We start from the raw sequence: 18,937 nt of genomic DNA, 5'->3' as shown, positions 1-18,937 counted from the left end.
ATACTTCTTTATGCTTATTTTAATTTTAATTAAGGGAATGTACATACTTTCAAAGTTATTACTTTTTTTTTAAATTTCAGCCTTAATAAATGGATAATTGAAATAATTTCTGAAAAACAAATCCTCAGCATCAAATAAACCCTAAAATGTCTTATAAATTTTTGTAGTGAAATAAATCTACTCTTCCTCTTAACTATGTCAAATCCTAAGCAAACATGGTTTGGGTACTATATAATCATTCCTGCAATTATACTCCCCAGTGTGTGAAGCCCCCAGAGCCAAATAGAAAAAGAAAAACCATGAGCTCTTAGTCAGACTTGAAAGCTCCTTTCATGGAGCAGACTTACTATTTCCTTATTTGAGGGTAAAGTGAAATATACCTCCCCTCAAAGCCATTTTCACACAAAAATCCACAATATGAAATGACAGCATATGGAGCCCTCCAGAATTTGCACATGTTTCTAAAGGAGTAATTATAACCCTGGGCCCACACAGCAAAACCACACTGAAGGTAATAATGGTGTTCGACATCATCACGTAACAGAGATGCTTTAGTTTGGGTTTTAAGAGTAGCCTTTCACAATCAAAAAGCATTCCTGTCCCTGCCTCCTGGTAGGTTCTCAGGCAGGTACCATGGGTTTCCATAATAGAACTTGAAGTCTACCCTCTATCCATTTTCTTATGTGAGACTATTCATTCTTCTAAATTATGTTTAAAGATGATTTTCTAATGTAAATCTGAAGCCTCCGTCACCCATTTATTTACCAGAGACCAACTGAGTAGATGATTCAGTAGCTACCAAGTCATATGTAAGATTTAGTTGTAGAAGGCTGTCTGATACATGTGACTGTGAGGCTGAGAACCATTAAGACCCAGATCCGGGAGCTAGGAAGATGGATCGTGAGTAAAAATGCTTGCTCTGCACACATGAAGTAAGCTTGATTCCCCGTTACCCATGGTGTATGTGCCTGTAACCCCAGCACTAACAGGATGTAGACCCGGAGACTCCAGGGCTCACTAGCCAGACGGTCTAACCAAAATGGGGTGCTCCAGGTTCAGTGAGAGACTCTGCGTCAACATGTAAACAAGCAAACAAACAAATGAATAAATAAAATGGAGACAGAGAAAAGCACCTAAGGGAATCTCTAGCTTCTACCTGTGCACACACAGATAAGCACACTCATATTTGTGCTCTCCCACATGTGCATAGATACCCATTAATTAACTAATATTACTAATTAAATAAAATTAAAGACAGCCTTTGAAAGAGTACTTATGACTTAAAATGTGAAAAGTAAGCAAAACCTTTTTATCATTTCTGTGCTGGCAGAGATCAAGGCTAAAGTGGGAGAATACAATCAGTAATGATACTACTGCAGCACTGAATTTTACTTAGAAAATGGGTGAAATTGTAGGGGTCATACTGTCCAAGGAACATGAGAAGTAAACTCTAGTTTATTTAGCAGTCTAACATGACCTTCTGACTGGTACATTTTACAGTTTTAACTGCCTCTCTTAGTAATGGTCTTACAACAGAAGACCCAAAAGTATTTTCATAATTTTAGTTATATTACAGAGTAAGTTGAAACTGTGTATAATTAAGTGTATGCTTATATCCTGTTTTGTTTTGTTTTGTATTTCAAGGCAGGTTTTCTCTGTGTCATTTTGTTGTTTGTCCAGGCTGGCCTCAAACTCACAGAGATCCGCCTAGCTCTGCCTCCTGAGTGCTGGGATTAAGGCGTGTGCCACCACCACCCGGCTTGCTTATATCCTGAATTTTTAAAATGTCACAATTGATGGATATTATACATTTCAATGCACTGTTACTCAGAACTAAGAGATCAACTCCCTTTCCATGATGGAATAAGGATGCTATATAAGTCAGTTCATTCTGCTACAAACCAAGCAACTCCTAAACTCAGAACTACATGCTAGGCATTGAGCACACACGTGAACAAGAAAATATACCTATTGTGATAGTTAACCTCACTTGCCTAGATTTCAAATAGCCATAGAAAAAGCACTCCTGGGTTCGTCTATAAGTTGTTTCGAAAAGGTTTAAATGAGGAGGTAAGAACCCAGCCTGAATGACCTCAGCATCTTCCATGGGTCCTAGACGGAGTAAAAAGGAGAAAAGAAGAGAGAGAGCTGACCACCACCAGTATCCATCTCTCTGTGCTTCCCAAATGTGCACACGGTGTGACGAGCTGGCTCACTCCCACAACTGCAGCCAAAGCTGTTCTCTGGCCGCCGTGTCTCCCCCGCATGACGGACTGACCTCATTTCCAGACCATGAACCAAAACATACCCTGCCTCCCTTAAGTAGCCTTGTCAGGCACTGAAAACTGATTAATACGCCCTATCCCAAACAACTGTAGGACAGAAAACAAAGAAATAGGACTCTGTGGGGTTTTGTAAACTGCAGTACTTACATGCATTACTGTCCGGCAATCAAGATGAATGGCCTTCTCCTCAACCCAAAGCAACTTGTTTAGCCTACCGTTCCTAGCCACAGGAGAAAATTCACAATCTATTTTTTCAACGTTCTGTCAATGACAGCCAAAGGCTTTGCAGAAGAGTTGAAAGGGCCAACTCTGGATTTCTCAGCCATGGCTGCATCCATGCCAGTCTTAGGGCATTGCAGACCAAAAATAAAGGTCAGAAAAAGACAGCAATAATGAAGCCAAGGGCTAAATTTTAACCTTACAGTTTCAAATAACAGTTTAATTAAGCCATGCAATGCTCAAGGAAACTACAGGAGAAATGTCCTCTCACAGTTTTACAAAGGCAGGGAAAAGGTTAAGAGAGCCCTCATGGGGGCCAACAGGGCTTGTTTTAGACAAACTCTCCAGACCTACTCCATTAAAAATGAGCTAAAAATGCTATCCTGACTCCTCAACTTGTTGATGTGAAATTAAATGGACTAGTACCTACACAATGCTTGTCCTGTGGTGTTTTAACATAAGCAAGTCCTAAGTCAGAGTGGCTGAGGAGGGTCCAAGTTAGAGAGACTTCTGGGTTTGAATCATAACATCACCTTAGCTCTGCTCCTGTTTAAAATAGTGGCATTTGCCCACAGGGTTTCCGTGAAGCTTTAATTGGCTTATGTATTTGAGGCATTAAGAGGATGTGCAGGATTCAGCAAGTGCTCAGTGAGGGCTAGCGGCCACCATTATCTTCTTGAGGAGAATACCAAAGTCAGCACAACTGGAGGAAGTCCACTGTGACCCCACGAGGAAATGAGCATTCGCAGAACTCAGAGAACTGTACTCCCAAAATAGGTACAGTGCATTGTTTATTAAAAAAAACCTTTAGTTTCTTCAAGGCCCTGACAACTAAATATTTTGACAGATATAAAGCATTGGATTCCGAGACAGTGCTTCCTGTTCAACTGCCTGTTGACAGCTGTGGGGCAACATATTCTAATAACTAAATATATCTAGGAGGAAAAGAAGTTTTCAAATCTAATGCTAGTTCATCAAACATAACTTATAGAAAAAGATCGCTGAAATGTATGTGCCTATATAGAACAAGACCTTATGTGAGGAAATAGCAGTCCCAGTCAAATGTAGACACAGGAGGACCTCTGTCTCAAAGAGGGTGTGTGTGTGTGTGTGTGTGTGTGTGTGTGTGTGTGTGTGTGACGTGATATTTAATGAAAATACATTTTCCACTTCCTGTCAATGAGAGCACACCTTAGCTAAAACTAAGTTCATCCTCCATTCAAAACAAACTCATTGACTACACTTTCTCACTCTAGTTATTTGAAATCCCCCTCAATGCATTCTTTTCTTGGGTCTTCTACACCCAGTTTCACACTCACCAATGTTCCACTTTGTCAACACGGATTCCTGCTGGTTCCTGCTGGAGACTGACTCCGTTCTAGGACTAACCACCAACTTCCAGACTAGAGTCCCGTCTTCTGGCCTCTTCCCTGAATCCAGCCAAAGCCACACACATTGGCAGGTCAGTGTTCTCTTCTTCTAGACTAGAATTTGCAAAATTCTATGGATGAGTCATAGTCTACTGCAGATTTTCAGGGGAAATGTTCTGAAACACATCTAACCTCTCTTGTATAATCTCTGGTTCACTCATGAATTTTGCTACATATGTCTTGAAGTGACATAAAACTGGGGAATGCATGTCTGTATCTCTTCTAGGATTGGAGTCTGCCAGTTTATCCTCCAACAAAAGAAATGGCCTAGGAGACTGGATTAACTCTCCAGGCCCGAGATGCTCAAACCTCACACAATCAGGAAGGGAGCCAGACTTCAGGCTTGCCCTGGGAGCAAGCAGCCCACGGGAGACAGCTCTGTGATCCTGGATTAGTTTCCCTGATAATCAGGTTTGTTTTTGCATAGGGTTAGTGGTCTAATGACACCAGTTTAATCAGTTATCTGCGCTGCAAGGGTGGGTGGGGTGGGGGTGGAGTCTGAGTAGCTGGCGTCAGCATGCAGGTGTTGCATGCCTGGATGGCTTGACTCCTGTAAGAACCCTAGGCAACAAGGCTCAGGAGCCAGCAACACTGTACATTGTCCCACAGGAGAGGACACCTGGAAGCTTGTCCCTGGCTTCTCTGGGAATCTGCGTTGTATGCCTTTCCCTCTGCCCCATGACCTCTACCTATTGGTTACATTCAACAAAGCTATTAATTATAATAAATTCATCGTCCATCTTAAAAGTCATTGAACTGAATGGTGCCACAGGGACTCCCAAATCACATCCTGGTCTTTTTTACCCCTTTGGTGGACTCATTTACATTCACACTAGAATGATGAGCATCTTGCCTCAATACTTGGTCGTTGGAAAATTTAAAGTTTATTTATTGGTATATATTTGTTTATGAGGGGAACACACACCTACCACAATGTAGGTGTGGAAGTCAGAGGATACCCTGGGGGAGTCAGTTCTCTCCTTCCAGAGTGTGGGTCCCAGATGGTCAGATTGTCAGGTTTGGAAGCAAGCACCTTTGTCCTCTCGGCCATCTCAAGCAAGCCTCTGGCTTTGTTTTTTTTTTTTTTTTCTTTTTTTTCCTGGTCCTCAAATAGTTATCAATAATAAATTTGCCTCTTCTGCTGCCTTTTTACATTCTTAAATATCTTTACATGTACTTATTCTTTATTTTCAGTTTTTTTTCTCCCAGATTATCATTCTCTGACCTCAAAATTCCCTGGGCACTTTGTAAACATGCTCCTATGACTCATAATCAAACTCAAAATACCACAGACTCAGTTTGTAAAACAATGGTACATCCATGCCATTAACCCAAAGATACAGAACTGCGTGCTCACCCACCCCATCTCCTATTCCAACCAATCCTGCTGGGAATCAGGCCAAACTCCCTTTCTCCCAGTTCATTCCTTTCTTTTTGTAACTAAACTGTCAGCAAATGTTGGTTCTTTCTACCCACTTTGAACACTACTTAATAGCCCGGCCCATACCATGCTTTACCTGCAACGGCTTAAAAACAGTCATCCAGGCTTTAATTCTTTTCTCCCATGGTTGTTCTCAACATAGATGCTGGAGTGATCCTGGCCAATCACAATTCAGATCAAGCCCTGCACTACTGGAAACCCTCCCAGGGCATCTTCACATGTTATTAGACTATCATGGGGGAAGGGGGGAGAGATATGTCAGAGACAACAAGGAGACCAGCATGGCTGGAATTGTGGGAGAGAGTGTTTAACATTTAGGAAGCACTCAGCAAGGATTTACTGAATGGACGAATTTAATTGATGTGTCAAGATGTAAGCCTTTAAATACTCAGAGATAACTATTTATATAACTCTACAGCTACCTAAATAGAACTCTAGAGGAAGAAGCAATAAAAATCTTTCTTCAACTATCAAAACAAACCATTTGGGGGTAAAATGTACCACAATGCTGGAATCTCCAGGCTACTCGGTGTCATCACCACACTTTACTAGAACTGCATTCACACCGCGTCTTACCAAGAGTCCCCCTAAGTCAGGTCCCACGCTGCCTTGTGACTGACTAGCTTTACTGACAAGTCTCTCCACGCCACCACCACCAAGTCTGGTGTGCTCACGATCACAGAGCACTTCCAGAATGCCCCTGTTTCCCCACATCCTACAGAGGGTTTCACGAGTCTCCTTGGGTCTATTTTAAAACAAAACACTAAAACACCTGGCCTAGGACATAGCTCTAATGCAGCCCCTTGCCTCTCAATGGGCTCTCTGCTGGATGATTTTTGGCATAAATGCTTTTCTTTACAACATTCTATTTTGAAATTTAAAGTCAGTCTCTTTAACCCTATTTCCAGTGATAATTACCTTTTTTTTTTTTTTTTAACTGTTTGGTATAGAGGCTTTATTAGCATTACTATTTTTAAGGTTTAAATTAAGGAAGCTTTCTCATCTAGAAAATTCATACTCTCTACCATGTCTTCTGTCTTGCCGTTAGATTGTGCAAAGAAAGCTATTGTGATATTTATAGCTAAGTTACTATTGGGAAACACGTTTTGAGGCAAGAAAGGGATGTAGAAGGAGGGATGAATGAATGACCTAGATGTACAAGATAAAAACGTGCTCCCACAGACATATTCCAGCTTAGTTCCGTGTCTGTAAGGCACGGATAAACACGTACATGCCACAGGGCTGTAAGAAAGATGTGTGATAGTATGAGCAAGGTTCCCAGAGTGATGACGGCATATAGCGGGTAGTTACCAGAAAGTTCTGACTAGAGAGAGGGCCAAGGGAAAGGGAAGAGGAGGAGAAGAAACTGTCCAACTCGGAGCTGGAACAGCCACATGCGGAATATTTGTGTCTGTGGCTGTGCACAAGGTCAGGAATGTTGGACGTGGGGCCTGTGTCCCCCCCATCTCGCTGAGCCAGCTGTCCTCGGTGACGTCTTTAGCATCCTGTCCTGACAATGTTAGCACCATTCATTATGTGTCCCTCCTGACCCTAATCTCTTCCGTAAACTTTTCTACCCAAACGTCCACACTCTCCTTACCACTGAGATCCCATTTCTGCTCACAGCTGGCTTCCCCCAGCTAAGCTACTTCTTTTGGTCAAACCTGGTGAGATTCTCTTGGCCTGTGTTGGAGAAGACTCCTTTTCAAATTTTCTTCTCATGTCTGGTCTCCAGGGTAGACGGAGGTTAGATAACTAACTGCCTCCGTTCAATGGGGAGAGGGAAGCGGACAAATGACCATTAGGCTCCTTTCAAATGGACACTTTTTTCAGGTACCTGACTCCTCCAGTGATACCCATTCCCTATCCTGTTTATGTAGGAAAGATAAGTTGTCACATTCTCCCAATCCACAAGCAAGCTGGAACCGGCCACCTTCCACCCATGAGGACACTTTGGTTTTCTAAGTGACTCTGGGAGCGTCCCTTGCACTTCATCATTTGAAATTGCCACCTGTCTACGTAGTCTCAATAATCTTCACTAGTCACTTGTATTGTTTGAGGGATATTTCCAGCTGCCTCGGTGGCTCAAGGAGCCGCGATCCTTAAGCATAAGCTAGGAGGCAATTTCTCTTACTGCTCAGCTGCAGACCCACCTGCTCATTCATCTCCGACTGGCCCCTTAGTAAACACTTACCACCGACACATTTTACCCCTTTCCGAAAGCAATCATCTCTCCCTCTGTCGCCTATAAAGTGGACAGTGAGGTATCAGAGTATCCAGTGCATGTGTAATAGCTATAAATTGATCTTGCCATCCATGCTGGCTAGTTCTACATCAACTTGACACAGCTAGTTTTTTTGTTTGTTTGTTTGTTTGTTTGTTTTTTTAAAGAAAAGGAACCTCAATTAAGAATATGTTCTACCAGGCTGACCTGTGGGCAAGCATGTCTTGATTGATGATTGATGGGGGAAGGCCCAGTTCACTGTGGGCAATGCCACCCTTGGGTTGGTGGTCCTGGGTGCTATAAGAAAGCAGGCTGAGCAAGCCATGAGGAGCAGGCCAGTAAGCAGCACCCTTCCACGGCCTCTGCATCAGCTCCTGCCTCCTGGCTCCTGCCCTGACTTCCCTGGATGATGACAGACTATGAGCTGCACGAGAAAATAAACCCTTTCCTCCCCAAGCTGCTTTCCGGCCGTGGTATTTTTGTCACAGCAGTAGAAGCCCTCGCTAAGACGTTATCGTGATCTCCAACCTCAAATAGAAAGAAGTCACAGAGCGCGCCACACTGAAAAGAAGAAAGACACCCTTGCAGGAAATGAGGCGCACCCCTCTACCCCAAGGCCCTTCGTGGCACACAGATTTACCCGTCTCCACTATACATTGATGACTAACTGCATGTATATTGAGTATTTTCACATCTGTAATTATCTCTCCTCCTCACATTGTACCTTGGTCCCCTGTGGATTCCCAAGGAACGTGAGGTACCAGCCTTCCAAAAGTCCGTGTGGCAGGGCTGGGAATATGGCTCAAAGGTCTTGGGGCACACGTTGGAGGTCCTGAGTCTGTAGCACGCAAAAAGCCAGGCATGTAGCAGACATCTACATCCCCAGGGCTCCTGTGGCAAGATGGGAGTTGGAGCCAGGAGAATTCCAGGTAGATGCAGTAGCAAAGAGCAAAGAAGAGACATTGTTTCAAACAAAGTGGGACCACACCTGAAGCTGTATGCATTCCGACCTCCATATGCACACTAGGGGGCACACATGTATACACATACACATAACACACACACACACACACCATATGCATGGAAACAGTGGAAAGCACATGAAGGGAAGGGAGACATACAGGGAGATAATCAGCTGCAACTCAGCCACTCCATTTCCGCTCCGTCCTCTTCCTGTACCTTTGCTCCTCAGCCTACCCCCCAGCAATGGTGTCCTACCCCCCAGCAATGGTATCCTACCCCCTCCCTTTATTGCGTAAAACCGGGCCCAAGTCCTTATCCCTTCACAGCTGTTTTCCCTCTGCCCTGTCATCTTCCCTGTCTCTCCCTTCCTGTGGTCCTGGGGTTCAGCTCAGTGTTTAGTTGATCTCATTAAGCTTCAGAGTCAGTCTCTGCCAAGCAGATTTGAAATTCCCCAAGGCCAAAAGCCGCATCGTATCTCTTTTGCATGCCTAGAGTCAGTCTCTGCCAAGCAGATTTGAAATTCCCCAAGGCCAAAAGCCGCATCGTATCTCTTTTGCATGCCTCCCCTGTTCCTGCCACCCAGACATGCCCTCCAATACAAAAGTACCTGGCAAACACTTGGACTAAGTCCCTCCGATCTGATTTTCCAAGTTCAAAAGTGCACTGGGCAGAGTTAGACACCAAAGTGTTCTTTCCCAGATAACACAGATCCGTCTCTTCTAAAACATGCAGTCACTGAACCAACAGCGAGTGGCTTTACCAATTACAGAGAATTAAAAAAATGTAGGCACACAGAGAAGGATTACTTTATAACCTCCTTCCAAGGCACTGAAGGCTACAGGCTTGCCACTCCAGGGCAATTCAGTATCGTAAATACTTACCGGCATACACACTTTTCCCAACAAAGGGATACTGGAAGAGGTCCAATGATCTCAAACTTCCAAAATGAAATTTAACATGTTGAAATGAAACTGTACTTTTAAAACTCCCAGAACAGACACTCAGCTACTTTTCATTACATCTGTATAATAATTCTATGCAAATCACATTAAATCCACAAATTTCCATGATGAAAAGCTTTAGGATCTAAACATAACAAATGGATCAGAATGTGGCCCTAATAATATTAATTTCCCAGGGTCGGGGAGGCAGATCTTGGCCTTTCAAACTAGTGTATAAGAAAGAATAATTGGATGGTTGAATAAAATTGACAGTTCAGTCCTTGGTCTGGATTCTCTTGGGAACACACTTTAAATTCTGGAAGACATCAGGTAAACAGAGAAAGACAAAAAGAAATAAAGCTAGAGAAGCCAAAAGAAGACACTCTGAAGTAAGATAACTGAGGGTCTTCCGTGATTCCACGAATCAATATCTATGGAAAAGGGAAATGTAGAAGCAGAGGCTCTAATAGTATGTGAGCACTTACAGCAGCTGTCTAAGACACAGACTTTCTCTACCCACTGGCACCCCCAATCTGGGCTCATCTCAGCTGACGGCATATTTTTCACTTTTTGTAGGAAACACACACACACACACACACACACACACACACACACACTCATAAAAAAAATCACAATTTAACTAAAGTACACCTGGAAGCCATGGAATCAATATTTTTGAAATTATCATCTTAAACAAGATGAAAAAATTCACATTGTTCCTAAAAACTATTATTATTGGGTTTTTGTTTGTTTGTTTGTTTTTAATCATAAACACCACTGTAAGAACCTTTCTATGGACTCTGGAGAGAGGGCTCCGGGGTAAGAGCACTGGCTGCTTTTCCAGAGGACCTGGGTTCAATTCCCAAAAGCACATGGCAGCTCACAACCACCTGTACCTGTAACTCCAGTTCTGGAGGATCTGACCCCCTCTTTCGGCCTTAAAAGAACATTCCTGTGTGAAATTTCCAGAGCTCTTTCTGGCATTGGCACCCTCCCTATTGTGACCACGAGAATGTTGAAGGCCCCACATGGTCGTGTGGCCACTGAGATTCTTTCCCTCTGCCAGTCTGAGCCTACCACAGCAAAAGTGTGGACAAACTGGACATGGTGGGCTGCATGTGCCTAGAACCCTAGCACGTGGGAGCTGGAGCAAGAAGCTCAGAAGTTCTAGGTCATTCTCTGCTACACAAGTTCCAGGCCAGCTTGGGCTACATGAATGAGATCCTACCTATTAAAATTCAACAACCAACAAAGACAAAAGGGAACAAAAGACCCCATATAGAAATGGAGTAGAGGAAAGTACAAGCCGTAAACAAAAGTCCAGGGAAACAGTGGAGTCTGATGCTAAGACTTCTAAAAAAACGACTGGGGGAAAAAAAAACAGAAATTAAAGACAGCTGAGGTATAATATGATAAGGATGGATAAGCTGGACAATTTGACTGTTGAAGTAATTATGCAATGTGTCTACCAAGTTAATGTTTATAAAATGTTACTGTAACTCCTTTTAAGTAGGAAGAAAATTTTGGCTCTTTGAGGAAGATAATAAAGCAGAGAGTCTGTAGTAGCTGCCTCAAATGAAGGTTCGAGAACCCTCACATAATCAGAATTAATTTAACCATCCAGTTAATACTGGGCTCTAGTAAAAATGCTAAGGAACCACTGCGGGGGGCAACTTTCACTTAAAATAGTAAAACTGACCAATTCTTTTACATTCCTATAAACGAATCATTTTTATTTTCTGATTTCCAAGTTCAGACGAGCAGAAGTCACAGCCCCAGAGCACCACAGCACACATCTTTTCAGGATGTAAACCTTTCCAGAGAATTCAAAGGCCCCCAGAAATCATCCTGAAGGATAAAAACACCAAGAGAGCCTTGCTGTGGTCAGCAGAAACCTCTCTTGCTCACCTCAGGTTGTAGCTGGAGTGTTTCCCCTTCTCTTTCCTAGGGGAAAATGGAAAACAGCTGCTCAGTTTTCCCTTTCGGACTCCATTTTCCTTCCCGCCTGCCCCATCCCATCCCTTCAGAGTAGAAACACAGCAGGTGATTCCAGCTGGCCCTGCCTGATTGTCCCTGGGGCTGAAGAAAGGAACCCCCTTTCCATCTGCTGCGGTGATGTCACTACTAACCTGCTAAAAGGAAGGTTCCCCAAGAATGTGTAGAATTCTAGAAATCTACTGCTATCAGTCTAGGAGATACAGTCAGACAATAAAGGCAGCCTGTACAGTCAGCACTGGCCGTGGGTCAGCACCCACTGGCATCTGATTTCACTGCAGTCCGGTGTGTGTCGGTTTGGGGTGAAGCTTGGCACAGGCTATTTTTGACCTACATCAGTGACTTATACTCTAGGGTTTCTTGTCCGTGGCAACCTCTGGATATAAATAGTCTTAGAAATGCAGCATCCCTCTCTATGCCCCAATCTAGACACGGACTCTGCCAAGTCACTCAGTTACTCCGACATTGCTGTGTTTACTGAGGCAGGAGTTGTCCGCAAATATCCTCATGTAGACGAATTTCTAAATGGTCTTATTAAATAAAAAACACGGAGCAGCCGCAGCAAGAGGGAACAGTACCATCACCTGCAACTTCATCAAGGAAATATTACAGATATACAAACTGGTGAGCACAATTCCTTCACAAATCCTTTTTAGGATTTATCAAACGCTGGTTCAGCTTTCCTACAGAGTCTCTTCCATATATGCTACTCTGCTTCATGACTATTAGTATCTTCTGCATTAAACACCTATTGTTCTTACACATGAAAAGAAATGTAAACACCTGATTTGATCAACAAACACAACTTTACAACCCTATGGTATGTGTGTATGATGTGACTATCTCCAGCAGAAAGATGCATATGATAGCTGTCTAAACTGCCCATTCATGTTTTTTTTTTTTTAGGTCTTTTATCTTTGTGTTTAGTTTTGACTTTTGAGATAGGTCTTACTATGTAACCCTGGCAGACTTTGAGCTCACTATATGCTAAGGCCAAGAACTCAAGGCAATTCTTCGGCTTCAGCATCACTACCATGCCAAAAGTTTTCAATCTTTGCTAAAAGAGTGTGACTGCTAATTAATTATAATACTGGGGATTTTAATATGACTAGCTAGTATATTCCACACAGTAACTGGGAAGGATAGTAACTATTAATTCTACAAATAAGCCCCCAAAAGGTTTGGTTGGGGATGCAGATGTATTAATGAGTGACAATCTCCTTCTGACTCTGTCTAGGTCAAAGCTGATGCCCATAGCCCACAACAGACATGCCATGTGTATAATTAAAGCTAGTGAGGAGGCTGGGGAAAGAGCTCAGTTAGTACAATGATCTGATGTCCACACAAGCAGAAGGACCTGAGTTCAGATTTCCCAGCACCCATGTAAACAGCTAGTAACACATTTATTTGTTACATTTTTATAACAAGATTTTCACTCACCTAATAATGACTCACTTAACAAATATTCTCAAGTACAAAACCTTAAAGCATATCGAGCTCATTATCAGGGCCTGTACGTGCTACTGAACATAGAAATTCTGTTCCTTTAAGGACAGCTTCCCATTTCTCCCGAGATCACGTTGCTAAATGATTCCAAGAGGACTGAAACGCACAGAAGGAAACCCAGGGATAATCTTAACACACATTAAAATTCAGTGTTATTCTTGACTTAAGAACTGAACAAACGACTCCATTCAAGAAATAAACAGATGGCCTCAGCATCTTTTCTTCTCTGTCCAAACTAAAATCAGCCTCTTTCTTCTCTGACCCCAACAGACTCTGAGAATCTGCCTTCTCCGGCAGGTTTGTACGGCTGTGGGCATCCGAAAAAAAGAATTCCGGAGTTCAGCCCTTCAACAGGCTGCAGCCTGTCTCCATATGGCAATTAGCAACACTTCTGATAGCACAGCAAGGCCAGTTAGAGACCAAAGCCAGCTCCTGAGAATTGAGAACGCAGCCTGGGGGTCTGCAGGCATGAGGAGAGGCCTCCAAGTGAGGTCCTGACCAAGCTGAGATGGGGGTGGGGGTGGGGGGGATGGAAAAGGAGGGCTGGAGGACAAGAGAGGATCTTGTAAACAGTTGCAGAAGCCTGGGAAGTACGTGAGCATTCAGGGAGCCGACAGTTCATGGGCAGTAACTACAAAATATAATAAAGCAATTCTATAGATAACTGAAATGTGAGCCTCCAGTCATGTGAATCTGGAGTTGCAGAGGACAAAGTGGCATTATGTGTGCAATTTATGTTTGTCTCTTTCAAGTTAAGGTATGTCACAGATCACCTACACAATGATAGATTGAGTCTCCGACCTTCAGCTTGTCCACGCTACTAAAATGAAGACAAGACACACACCCCACCTCACGCTCCATCTCCACTAGGCAAAAATGTAAATTAGGATACTCTGAGCAAAATGCAAGGGTGCTAGGCCATTTGAAAACGTTAAGTGTGCAGGTAGCTGCCTGATCTATCAAGAACACTGCCGGTCCTTCAGCTGACTAAATGCTTACGAATTTGTAGATGAGTTTAAAGTAATGACCCAATTTTACCCAATTGCCCAATACTTCTATTTCTGAAATATTTCACCATCAGCTAATGAAAACACCCTTCTAAACAACACTGAGCTCTGAAACACCAAAGGACCTCAAGAAACAGCCTGTGTGCTACATTTATTTATCGTACACATAGAAATATTTGTTTTTGAAAAACAAGTCTAATTTGTAAAAGAGAATTTCCATTTAGAATGGGACAGTAGAGAAGGACTTTTGGAAACATCCATTTCCAATTCTTGCTACCTAGAGCAAACAACTGCATACAATGTGTCTCAGGAGTCTGGGATTCTGACCTCTACTTCCTACTCTGACACTAATTCATCATATGGATTTTATGGGGAGATAATTTCCCTTGTGAGTACGCTGGGTTTAGACACCGGCTCCGTTCCCATGTCCACCCCTGACTACAGGTACACAGACTTGGGCTGTGCCGTCCCAACATCTGGTAGTCATTTAGTGACCTCAAGAGGGTTTTTAGTCTACAAATCACAATAGGAAGAGATAATGTAATTCCAATATGAGACACTCTCAAGGCACCAAACAGAGAAATAGGAAGGGTCCTGCCCTGTGTCAGACATTCTTTCAACAGGGCTGCTGGTCAGAGAAACTCTCCAGGTGCCTCCCCCCACTTTAGAATGGCAAACACCCAGCCCCTCTCAGGAATGGAATGAAGCTTCCGCTGATGAGGTTCCCACCAGCATAGACCCTGGTTCTCCCCACAAAGGCCAGCCACAAACACCACTGAGGACCATGGACGGCTAAGGCATGTTAAAATATTTACTGTGTTTAGGACTGAGATATCCTAATGGCTGAAAAAAAAATACTTAAATTAGGCTGTGATCAGTCTTCCTCTGATTTCTTTGACTGTTTTGAAAACAAAGATTATCAATGCATTAACCCAAATTATTCCTCTCCTTTTCCTTCACTTGTTAAAATCATAATATCAAGAATTATGTGATTTCCCTCATGCAACACAGAGGAACCAAGAAGAAATAAATAGCAAAATATTCTATCACAAGTATTATTCCATTCCAGAATGCATTTTCACAGGTCTTAAACTGTCTCATAGACTGAAATAATTTTCTATAATGAGGCAGTAAGAAACTTCTGTGAAGCTAAGAACTTCGTCCCAGGGATGACCGAGGTGTGCTCCAGGACATCACTTCAACCTTCTGCACCAGACATACCACTTACCTCATTAAAATGAACCGTATTAGCCTATTTGTGAACTACTGTTAAATACTAAAGTAGATGCATACGCAAGTATTGCTCCCTAAGACTTAGATTTCACCGGGCAAACCTAGCTGTCCTCTTATTCTGTATTTTTTCTCTCTCCATCAGGCCCCAACCTCAAGGGAGAAATGTGAAACAATCTCCACCCAGTAGGACCAGGAACAGAGCCTAAAAACCCCACCACGTGAAGAATCTAGATTGTATCCTTCTGACAATTTCTCTCCTTGTCAGGGTAATTTGTTGTTGTTGTTGTTGTTTTAATTTTCTTTTACTGGGTAATTTCACCGTTTCTTTTTAGTCTGAATATTAAAATGTACCCTGTAGGCCCATGTTTAATTATTGAAACTGAAACTGCTAACATATCCCAGGCACGGGGTAAAATGACTCTTCCAACACACAAGTGCTCCAGGTTGCTTAGTCATGGCCCTTTCTACAGCCAAAGAAACTCCAAGAAAGCCGGGGCCCTCCCTCTCGTACTCCCGCCTGTGGCCCTACTAACGAGCACTGTGTGGCTAAGCCCATCCTGAGGCATCACGAAGATCACATATTAAATCCAACTTTTCCTCCCTTTTCACTAAAATAGATTTTACTACACTTAAAAAAAAAAAAAGGCAGGTTTAGGGGGTGGAAGGGTCTGTACAGAGACTTTAAAGGAAAATAGTAATGCATGGGCAAACACTCAGATGATCCTGTTTTATTTTTTCCATGCACATTACACTTTGTAGTCCTCGTTAGTGGAATAGTGTGAAATCTTCTACCAAATACTTAACCCCAAATTTTCATCTCATAAGGGGTTGAGAGATGGATGGCTCCGTGGCCAAGAACTGGTACTACTCTTGTATAGGACCAGAGTTCAGTTCCTAGCACCCATGTTAGGAAGCTCATGACAGCCTGTAACTCCAATTCCAGCAGATCTGATGTCCTCCTCTGACCTCTGCAGGCACCCGTACTCACGTGCACATACTTCCCAGACAGACACCTAATTTAAAAATGATAATGATATTTTTTTAATTTCACCTCACGAATACTATTGTTTATTAAGAAAATGTAAAAACCAAAGAAAACAAAGTTATTAAAAGCGAAATCTGTAACGTGAAGGAAAATGAAAATATTTCTAGGGTGAGGTCTTCCCTTCCTTATTATATCGTTGACTAAGTAGCAATAAACACCAAATGTTTTCAAGAATCTGCCAGAAAGTCCCTAGAAACCAACGTGTCAATTCCTGACCTAAAGAATTCCAGGTAAATGAGGCTGGCTTCTTGCATTGGAAGCAAGGGATTGGGTTTCAATATGAACGCCAGCTGGCCTAAGCGGACGCCGCCGCTGCCTCAAAGGAGGGATGAGAAACTTCTCAGGTCACAACTTAGCTCAGATCCATCCCGTGCAGATTTTAAGCCCATGTGGCATCGCTTACAACGATCCCCAGCCCAAGTCAAGCACACACACTGATGCAACATACACACACACACACACACACACACACACACACACACACACACACACACACACACACACACACACATCGGGGCCGGCCCAAGCGGCCTCCCGCTGAGGTTACGCAGCCACCCCGGGGTGTTGATGGAGTGTAGGGGTGGCTCAGTACCGGCTTTCCGGGCTTCTGGGTCCCGAGGTCGCACAGGCAGAGCCAGCAAGGGCGCACACGACCACCACCATCCCTAGATCTTTGGTGTAGAGAAGGAAGGGGGACACGCGGCTGTGCCACCCAATCCCGCGGGAACCCCGGAGTCTGGGGGGCCCCGTCCGATCCCCGCTATTTGTTCCTGATCCCCTTGCTGCTGTGGAGCCGGGCTCGGTGCTGTGCACTGGGGTGGGAGACCGTGGAGGCAGCCTAGCCGGCCCGGGTGCACAGCCCACGGGGATGGGCGCGCAGCGGGGGACGTGGCTCTAGCTGCCGGGCAGGGACCGGTCCCGCACAGGGGGGAAGCTTCTCCCCGCGTGGCCCAGAACGGCGCCCACGCCGCGCCCCGATTCCCTCCTTCCGTCCTCCCCGATCCCGGGGAGTCTCACCGCTCCGTCCTCCGGGGCGTCTTCTCGCCGCGTCCCCGCGGGGCGCCCAGACTCCGGACCCCTGGAGTCCGGCCCTCAGCGCGCACGCCGAGCCATCCGAGCCCAGGGCGCCGCGCCCGGGATGCGCCGCTGCAGCCTCCGCCGGCCGTGCGGACGGGGCGGGGACCGTCGGCGGAGGGCGGGCCGCGGCAGGGCTCGGCCTGGGGCGGAGGAAGCCGCAACGTCAGCAGAGCCCGGGAGGCGACGATGGGGAGGGGGAGAGCAGGACCCCCAGCCGGCCGGATCTCGACCTCCGCCCGCGCTCTCTCCTCCGCGGTCCCGAAACGCCGCTCAGCCTTCCCGCCCCACACACCCTGCCCTGCCCGGCCGCTTTGGCTCCCGTTGCTCTGGTTTCTCGTGACCTGTGAGCTCCAGGTTCCACTCTGGAATCGCACCCGAAGAAAAGATAACTTCTGGAGGCCCAGGGGGAGGGGCCGATGCGTCTGTAAAGTGCTGGAAGAGGAAAGCTGAGAATTTAAAGAATCCCACTCCAGACGCGCGTGCCCAATCCCTTCTCCAGGCTCCAAAATAGTTACACTCCAGTTGCCTCCCTCCCCCTCTTTTCCTGAATTCAGTTTTACTCTCAAAGAGAAGGAGTGGAGGGGCGGGGGGGGGGGGGGGGATCACCTAATCCGAAGCAGTTGTCGCCTAGAGTGGAGCAGCAAAATAAAGGGAATCCTACCGCACCGAATCCAGCAAGCTGAACTGATTTTAATCAGCAAAGATAAAGGGTTGGGGGGTAGACCTTTTGGAGTTCGCAGCTCACAAGGGAAACTTTATCTTATCTCGTGTGTGTGTGTGTGTGTGTGTGTGTGTGTGTGTGTGTGTGTGTGTGTGTGTGTGTAAGAGATAGACAGAGGAGAGGGAGCGCTCATGCACCCAAGTTCTGTTTATTCTTTCAATGAAAAGTAGCCATCAAACTCGGCTATCTAACCAGTCCAGGGTTGGACCTCCTCCCTCAGAGTTAAGTAGTTAACCTACTAGAGCTAGATTCTATGAAACGGCCTGGCAGGTGTGGGAGTTACTTACCGGTTCATCGGAATGGGCTATTTTACGCAGTCCTTAGGCTCTCTCCATCTTTGCTAAGAAGTGCTTTGAGTCCTGAGAGTCGACTACACTGCTAGGAAAGCTTACCGATTTTGCAATCAAGAGAGCTTCCTCACCACAGATTTAAAAAGAAGAAAAGTGCTACTGTTGGGCTTTTAAATGCTAACTCAGATAAATCACCGATTTGCATAAACTTCTGGTATTTTACATGTGGCCTGTGGGGAGGAGAAGGAGCAGGCTAATTTGCTATTAGCTGTAAATTAATATTCAAATCTTTATTCTGCGGTTTACTGGGGGCCTTGGAAATCTAAGCCACCTTTGGTGTCTGTCATTCATCCGTAAAATAAAGTTATTATAATACCTTCATAAATGGAATAAAATGGCTAATATTTGTTGAAAGTTTGTTCTGTTTCAGGCACTGAGCTAAGGTATTTATTTTAACAGGATGAACTGTGTCCGTGCCTAGCTGTAGTATATGAGTTAATTTCCATTTGTCCTCTCAAATTGGAAAATGACTTTAGGAAAAAACATCTCGTTTAACTTGT

At 44.4% G+C, this 18,937-nt stretch overlaps 1 protein-coding gene across 3 annotated transcripts in view; it reads right to left on the bottom strand.

Annotated features, from left to right (window-relative positions):
• The window catches only part of Dse (dermatan sulfate epimerase), a 59,879-nt gene extending 41,369 nt beyond the window's left edge, over positions 1-18,510 (bottom strand). Inside the window, exon 1 of one of the 3 annotated variants that reach the window (XM_016002806.3) lies at positions 18,375-18,510. The gene's annotated coding sequence lies outside the window, so the exon portion shown is untranslated. Of the gene's footprint in view, positions 1-17,306; positions 17,454-18,374 lie in introns of those variants that run through there. The other 2 variants (XM_006984320.3, XM_016002810.3) reach the window with 2 other exon arrangements.
• Between the last annotated feature and the right edge of the window lie 427 nt (positions 18,511-18,937).

This window comes from Peromyscus maniculatus, chromosome 16 (genome assembly GCF_049852395.1).
Source record: "Peromyscus maniculatus bairdii isolate BWxNUB_F1_BW_parent chromosome 16, HU_Pman_BW_mat_3.1, whole genome shotgun sequence".
NCBI classification, from domain to species: Eukaryota; Metazoa; Chordata; class Mammalia; order Rodentia; family Cricetidae; genus Peromyscus; species Peromyscus maniculatus.
The sequence above is the reverse complement of the archived record's forward strand: the minus strand, read 5'-3'. Positions and strand labels throughout refer to the sequence as shown.